The following is an 8,999-nucleotide window of genomic DNA, read 5'->3' on the forward strand; positions in this document are numbered from 1 at the left end:
CACTCCTTGCCCATGTGATGAAGTCGGAAATGGTAGGGGAGATGGTAGAGTATAACCCCTCATTCTCGATTGCGTAGATTTCATCTTCAACTGGAGAAATGAGATGTGAACAATCTAAGGTAGATTCGTCACTTGTAATCACTAGAACTCCAAGAGGATTCTGAGTGTTGTTGGGTTTACCTCCCGGCGGTATTGGTAGTCGACCATCTTCAATCATGTCTTGAAGCACGTTTTTCAATTTGTAGCATTTTTCTGTGTCATGCCCCTTACCCCTATGATATTCGCAGTACGAGTTCTCGTCCCAGAATTTGGATTTCTTTTCGGGTTCGGGAGTAGGTCCTATGGGTTGGAGTTTGCCTTGTTTCATTAACCTTTTTAGAGCGTTAGAGTAAGTATCCCCAAGATTTGTGAATTTCCTTGGTGGGGCACTTTTCTTGGATGGCTCGAGAAGGTTAACTTCATCGGTCTTGCTAGTGGAGCCGTATGAACGACTTGTTGAGCCTTGATATCATCGACCTACCGTTTTGGACAAGAGCCCTTTACGGATGTCATCTTCAATCCTTGTCCCTAGTATGGTTAAGTCCTTGAAAGTTTTGATGTTTTGGTATCTCAAATGATTGGCATAGATGGGTTTGAGATTGTCCACGAACTTCTCCACAAGGATAGCCTCATCCGGGCGTTCAACTAGTTGGGTACTAGTCTTCCTCCACCTACTTAGGAAGTCGGTGAATCCTTCTTTGTCATTTTGGGTAAGAACCTCTAGAGTGCGCATGTTAACTTGGATTTCGGCATTATCCGCATATTGCTTAGCAAACTCGATCGCGGCATCTTCCCAAGTAGCGATCTTCTTGTGTTCTAAAGAGTAGAACCATTGCTTTGGGATGGTGTCAAGAGATGAAGGAAAGATCCTTAAGAACATCTCGGGTTTGATGCCTTTGATAGACATGTAGTCCTTGAAGGCACGGATGTGGTTCAAAGGGTTTTCGTGCCCCTTGAATTTAGGGATATCCGTCATATTGAAGTTGGTTGGCAATTTGGAATTGACGGCCTCATACTTGCGATTATTCTCCCTATATATGTCATCCCCTTTAAGGTACATCAATTGCTCCTCCAAGTATTGGAGTCTTTTCTCGGCTACAGTTATTCCCATGAGAGGATTTTCGTCCTTGGATTCACTCGCGAAGTCACCTACTACTTCACTTTCATGAGGAGGCAACCTCCCCTCTACGGCGTAGATCCGGCCCTCGATGGTGTCAAGGCGATCATACACTTGGTCTTGGGTAACTTGGATTTGAGCTAGTGCGGCTAGGATTCGATCATTACCATCTTGAAGTTGGTTGAAGTTCACGTCACTTTCAGGCATCTTGAAAACTGGATAAGAGATCGACGACGAATCAAAACACGATCGACCATTCTAACACAATTTCTAAGAGAAGAAAAGTTTTAACTCGTGAAGTGTGTGTGTGCCACTTATGTTGAGTGGGCTTTGAAGAAAGACAAGGTTTTGAAAATGTGTATCCTAGTCAACCGTAGTGTAGTTGTAGGAGTGGACTCGAAGTGAGGTTTTGAAATGGGCTTGGGCCCGGATTTTGACTCGACAAACGAACAGAGTTTCGATTGGGTTTTGCGCTAATCAATGGCCTTTTTCGAAATTTTTCATTTAAAAAGGGTTTTGATTTTTACAAAAATCGTCATGGTTTCGTTTAGAAATGGTGATCACGTAAGATACAAACATTTATACAAGCATTATAACGGGATGCTGAGTGCATTTAAAAGGGTTTTGGTTTAAAGGGTGGGTTGCCATACCGAACCATCAAACCCGAAATCTGTGGAGAGGCTCGTACCAAACAAGAGTAAGGCCGATTCCTAGTCCATTTCCTCAAGTAGTGAAGGCCCTTGATACAAACAAGAGTAAGCATCATGGTATGGATGACATCAATCGCTATCCATCCTTAGGCCCAAATAAGAATTAGGACCGTTTAGACGGGACGATTGGTCGAATGGGTTGGGTTAGGCCTAGGAAAGCCGAATAAACGATCTAGGAAGACCGAGTTATGAAAACCGATAATTGTCTTGTACAAACTATTCCCTAACCTTGTTCAAGTTTCACCCTTGGCTACACGTAAGTGTATTTTCCCCAGCGGAGTCGCCAAACTGTGGACAACGGGGGCCCACGGGGGCGCTTGGGAGAGAGAACAAGCGTTTGCATTTGTTGGAGTCGCCACCAATTTTTATGGGAAATTGGAACCGTTCGAATACCTCGTGCCATGTGAAGACACAAAGTAGAGACATGAACACCAAGCAATCATTACCCTTAGCATTCTATGTCTAGAATGACTCTCGTGGATGCCAATGAACACGGATGTTCACAGAGATCTGGAGTAAGGGGTGAGGGTACGTATTAGGAAGCTCTTTTGATCGAACACCTAATCCCGCCTGCCTCGATAGCGGCCTCTACTAAAGATTAGGGACATCATCTATACTCGATATATCGTCGATTATATGCATGCAACGCAACATCCAAGTTTTGATCCTAGCATGTGAAGATTAGACTAAGTCGGTAGACAATTAATTAGCATATAATAAATGTCAAAGTAGGATTTAAGGTTCAATTACATGTGAAGCCATACAAATGAATCATACAAATGCGATAAAGAAAATTACAATAAAGAAAATTACAATAATGAAAATTACAATAATTACAATGGGGTTAGTGATTTACGTCGAAAATACCTTTAAAACGGATAATTTGAGAAAAAGAAATAAAAGAAAGAACTAAAGAACACATCAGTAGGCGATAATACGGATAATAGTCAATTACACGTAAGCTAATTAAACTAGGCCAGGCAACGACGGAGTTCAGAGACAGAAATCATCCTGGAACAGGCGCAGCAGGACTGTGCCCTTTGGAAGAGGCGCAGTAGTTGTTGCGTCTGTTCCAAGGGTGAGTTCTGGCTGTGAAGCCGGAACTGCAAATCGTTAATATTAATTGGTAAATTTAATGATTGATTACGATATTTGACTCGGATGAAAGTGATTAATAGGTTATTTACATATGATTAATGGTCATGAAAGCAACAAAACATGGATGAGACGGATGCAAACGAATTAATTACATGAATGATTGATTGATTAGTGACATAAGTGAACAAAATAGGTTAAACATGACGAATTAATGACGAATTAATGATGAATATGGCAAATAAACAGATGAAAAAATATATCAATGACGAATTCCAGAAACTCAATATGAAAGAATCGAATTTCTACAACCCGAATTGATTTTAATGACGAAAACCCGCAAATATTGGATTATAAGGGATTTAAGTCAGATTTAACGATGAATTAAACATGTTAGTGGTGATGATTAATATACATATGAAATTATGATGATTGTAACAAAGAATTAACAAAACAAATGAAAACGAATAAAAACAACAACGAATTACAGAGGACGAAGGAAGAAGAAAGGAAGCAGGAACTACGGCAGCCTCACGAAGAGGCGCAGCAGGCACTGCGCTCCTTCGAAGAGGCGCAACAGTTGCTGCGTCCTTTCTCGACGGTTGTCTTCTGGAAATCCGTAAAAAGGGTTTTGAACGAGGTTTTAGAAATCGGTTTTAAAGAGATGTATTCGACATAAACCTTACATTAATGATACAAAAGGTAAATAACAATAAATAAAGAGAGATTTACACCCTCAGACTTACATGTTTGACGAAACGAGATGAACTAAGTTATCGATTAGTGATGCTCGACTGGAATGTAGACGAAAGTGCCCTCATAAGAGGAAAACGATTAGATTAATTAAGTTGATTGATGTGGAGTTGGTCAAATTGGTCGGTCATGAAAACGAGGCTGGTACTCAGAAAGATCCGAGCTTACGTGGTCGAATGTTCAAGCACGTAGACGCCAAAAAGTAAGAACAAAGGTCTAGAATGCAAAGGGAGAAGAGAAGAGTGGACACTCGCGTGAGAAATATGAGAAGCGAAGGCTCCTATTTATACTAATCACGTGAAGGAATTAGAGTTTCGGAGAGACTTTGGAAGTGAATCTCGGAAAGATATGAAAAAGATACGAGAAATACGCAGAAAAGGACCTGGGAAGAGGCGCAGCAGGCACTGCGTCTCTTGGAAGAGGCGCAACACCTGCTGCGTCTGTTCCCAAGTGGTTTCCTCCTGCGGAAGAAAGATTTCCGTGTTTAAGTTATGGAATGACGGAATAATTTGGTTTTCCTTAATCTTTTGTATGAATATTACGGGAAATTGTTTACCAAAGATTAAAGATTGTGAAATATTTATAAAATATGGAATAGAAATATTCGGAACATTCCAGAACATTCTGACTCGGGATTTAGCGATTATCAGAAAATGAAGACGGTTTTAGGCCCGGACTCCAAATGTACTCTAATTACTGTCAAAACGACCGTATCGGCACGTAGATGATAACTAAGAAGTAGATATCAGTGTTTGAGCAATCACTTGACGATAAACTTACGAACTGTCACAAATCGTTCCGCGTACCAAACATGCGGCCCAATCATCACCGGGTGGTTTGCGAGGGGTGCAGAAATGAGGTATCTACACCATGGAAATTTCTTTGGAAATATTATAACACACATTGCACGAGACTCAGCTCTTAACGTCCCATTCATACTTATGGCTTGCATCTCAACATAAGAACAGATGGGAGCATTAGCCCCGGCGATCATAGCATAACACATTAAAATAAATACGCAATCAAGGAAGTAGGATGACTAAGTCAACCAATTTCATATTAACTCGACTCAACAAGTGTAAGACATATACTTAGTATGAACTCACAAGACAACCACATAGACTCCAACCTCCTGGTAGGACGACGATAATAATACGGTCCTAGTCTAAACCTGGATTCAGACTCTCGGGATGGACGTCACCCTATTCGACATGCGGTGACCAATCCGCATCCAAGACTCGATACATGGCACAAAGACCGTAACCAAAGGCCAACTAACCCCAAATCGGAAACATGGCACACATACCGTAACCAAAGGTCCGAAGAGGCGGAAGGATAACCCAATCCGGAAATATGGCACACATAACCGTAACCAAAAGTCCGAAGGGGTAAATAAGGAATGTCAAGTCATCACACTATGTAACACGTCACACTCGAGTCACAAATAAGAGCAACAATAATTCGCATTATCATAACATAAACAAGTCCTAAATTGACCATTTACCAATCATAAGAAGGATGCATAATTAAATAAATGATTACTAGAAGTTATAAGTGAAGAGAAACCATAAGAGAACTCCCACCCGGGTGGGGACCAAACCCGAACCATTCATAAGCATTAGAAGAAAGAGTAAGAAGCATATGAAGTATATCATGCAAAATAACGTATAAAAACACTTAACTTAACCAAGTAGATGATCACTTGATAAGAAAACAACCTTAAAATGAATGTTGTCCACAATGAGTTGAAGCTCAAACTTTACAGCATTTAAAATGTCGCTTCCCGAAAATTCTGTCAAGGATGAGCTTCGGCTCATTTGCACCAGAATTTAAATAACACCATTATAATGAAGAAAATCAACCAACACACCACCAATTTTACCCAAAGTTGCTTCAACATCATTGTTGGACACATAATCAACCTCCAAGAATCAATTATACAATTAAAAACACGAGTCCACAACATACAACATTCATAAATTACTCCATGTTTATGAATAAGACTTAATAAGGTAAACTCAACATAAAGATTCCATCTTTTTCATTCAAAAGCTTAGATCTCAACATACCCACATACTAAATCACCATTTAAGACATTTCACAAAAACCATACTACCAACTTCATCATTTACAATATTAATCCAACAAATAATCTCATGACATAATTAAACATGTCAACTAAGTACGATTAAGATAGATTTTTCTCTAATTAACATATGTAAACAACCCATTTCATCCAATTGAACAAACATGTGACAAAAGACTAGGAATCCCTCAAACAACCATAAGACGGTTTCACACACCCATTTATCCAACAATGAACATGTGAAACATGTAAAGATTTATCCTTTAACACACACAAGAGTAAACTACAACATATAAACACATAAAATTGACATAATGTCGAGTAACCCATCACTGTTACCTTTTAGCCCTTAATCTCTAATGGAATCGTCTTACTTGCAAGAATCCACTTTCGGGTCAACTAATCTTTCTCCAAGAAAGATGGAGGGCGATGAGAGGAAGAAATAGACGCGAAAATCACTTGATTCGGATAAGAATCGAGCAAGTTATGGTGTTTTGAAGATTTGTAAGAAAAATGCGTAAAAATGGTGATGGTTGTTGAGGATGGTGTGCTAAAATTTTGAGAAAAGAGATGTAGTTAGGGTTTCCTTCATGATTTTTATGAGGAGGAAAGAGTAGTATGTGAGCCCAATAGTCATACTAGGCCCAAAATGAAAAATTGAGTCGATATACACTAAAATGCGTCTCAAACCTTCTACAAACTTAAGACGGATATTATTATCATTATTATTACTATCCGACTAAAAGTATATTTTTACATAAGTTAAGCTTTAAAATATAATTAATTAAAAATCATGCTTAAAAATGAAATTAATTAAATTAAATAATTTAAAATATGAATAAGACAATAGAATGGTTAATTAAATTATAAATGTCAAAATGGAAAATTCGCGGGTGTTACAATCACCCCACCTTTTAAAAAGTTTCGTCCTCGAAACATGAAAGTAGAAAATGAAGGGTTATAAACACAAAGTCGGACTTTTGAAATCGGCAACCAAAACATTAAAAGGTTACTTATTGCAAGAATTAAAATTTCCTTCAAAAGTTTCAAGTAGAGTTTTCCAATAGCACTAGATTCACCTCAGAGGGACGTAAGTGTTCTCGTTGCGCATTCCAGAACATCACATTCCAAATCAAAGACAAGGCCAAATACCGAGTCATTTGCAGAAATTCGAAATCAAAATACTTCCAAAAACATTTATAGAGAGTTTTCAAAAGTATAAGTCTCATTCATGGAATGAAATTGCTCTTGTCGTGCACACAAGAGCGCTAACTTTCCAAGTCAAGGACAAGTTCAAAACAAAATCATTCGCCGATAAGCGTAGGTCAGGTTATCAAACGCCTTTAATAACGAGTCCTAACATCCCATCAACGTTAAAACCCAATAAAAATGATAATCCACTCAAATTTTTCTTTGCAAAATCAAAAATAAAAATAAAAGTTTTCACTTTTAAACTCAAAAAGGAGTAAAGTTCTTGAAAGCATAACTTCAAAATTTGACAAGGAGATCATAAATAGATCAAGGTTAGTTAGAAATTGAGCAAAATTAAAGCAATCTCGAGTTTAGCAAACAAAGATCATGATAAGGAAGTCTATACTCAAAGAACAAAAAGGGAACTAGATCAAACTTTCATTTTAAGACTTTTGAAATAGTTAAAGTTTTATAAAAGTAACATAAACTCTTAACAACGAATCAAAATGGTAGCTTGAATTGTTTAGAAATTGTTCGAATTGAAAAGTATCTTAGACATCAAATACAAAGTACACTAAGAGAGTCCAAACTTAACCGACAAAAGAGCTATGATGAACCTCCAAAGGGTAAGGGTCGAAGTAAGGTCAACAAGGATGTCAAAGATAGAGTTTCGTAGATTACGAGTATCAAACTTGAAGGAGGAGCACGACGAAGCGAGGAAGAGAGGTATGAACGGTAACGCTTATGGTAAAGGAAAAGGGAGATTAGACAACAATGAAACGCCAGATACCTAAATCTCAAATAATAACATCATTCTAAGCGGTTCCAAAAATTTCCTAACAACAAAACTCATGACCATATCACTCCCAAGGATTTCCTCAAACACTTACGTTACTTCACCCTAAGCTATTTTATAAAACGAGGTACTTCACTATAAGTGTGATTTCACCACTCCAAATCATCAAACATCTACTAACAACCTCCACGAGATCAAGGTCAAAGCTTCTAATAAAGCTATACTCATATCCAACTAGTGTCAACTAGGAGTTTCTCAAAATGGTAAAACCCTCAATCAAAAATCCAAATTCAAAAGTTCTTTTGCACATTCTATCATCCCAAAGAGATCTTGTTATACTCTCGAAACCTAAAGCATAGATGGTGACATTCTCCAATTACGAGACAACCACCCAAAACCTCTAACTCATCCCAGCTCAACATCTATCGATCCCAACTTATAATCACATCTCAAGAACTCTGGCTACTAATCCTCATTACCGCAAAGTGGATACCCAAATGAGATTCCAAGACTAGCAACAACTCTCGCCTAACATGGCTCTTATGTAATCATCACAACACTCATAAAAGTATACCGACTATGCTAACCTCAAGCTTAACTCAAACTTCCAAGTAACACTTTCATCACCAATGGCCAACAACGTCCTATAGGTGTTTCCTTCCGAGCTTTAAATTTCCAGAAATGGTTCCTCAAATATTCCACAAGGTTCTCATTTCAAAACAAGGTAGTAACATGCCAATCCAAAAACTCCTTTCATGAAAGTCCACTCTACTACGCTCTTTTGAGAAAGATGCATAATCACCCAAGTTTGAAAATTCAATAGGATCTCGAGTCCTTCTATCCTTTTACTTATTACGGATTCCCAAAAGCGGAACTACACTCAACTACAACATCATCCCATCATCTCAAGTTCTCAATACAACCTCAAATGTTAAATCCATAAGGTTAACAAAGACTTCTTAATACTAAATCTCTCTCGACTCAAGAACTCTCAAAAGCCAACTAATATCAAATCACATCACCAATCCATTATGGTCATCAACATCCCAAAGTATTTTCTTTCAAATCCGATATCATAGAACTTTACTTACCATCGAGTTCTCAAGAAATAAGGTCTTAGTTGTAACAAGACTTTACCACCTCCTATTTCCTCATTCTAACACCATAAATTGAAACTATGTTCTTCAACTTAACATTTGGCGTCAACCATAC

This window comes from Silene latifolia, chromosome 10, assembly GCF_048544455.1.
Source record: "Silene latifolia isolate original U9 population chromosome 10, ASM4854445v1, whole genome shotgun sequence".
Taxonomy (NCBI): Eukaryota; Viridiplantae; Streptophyta; class Magnoliopsida; order Caryophyllales; family Caryophyllaceae; genus Silene; species Silene latifolia.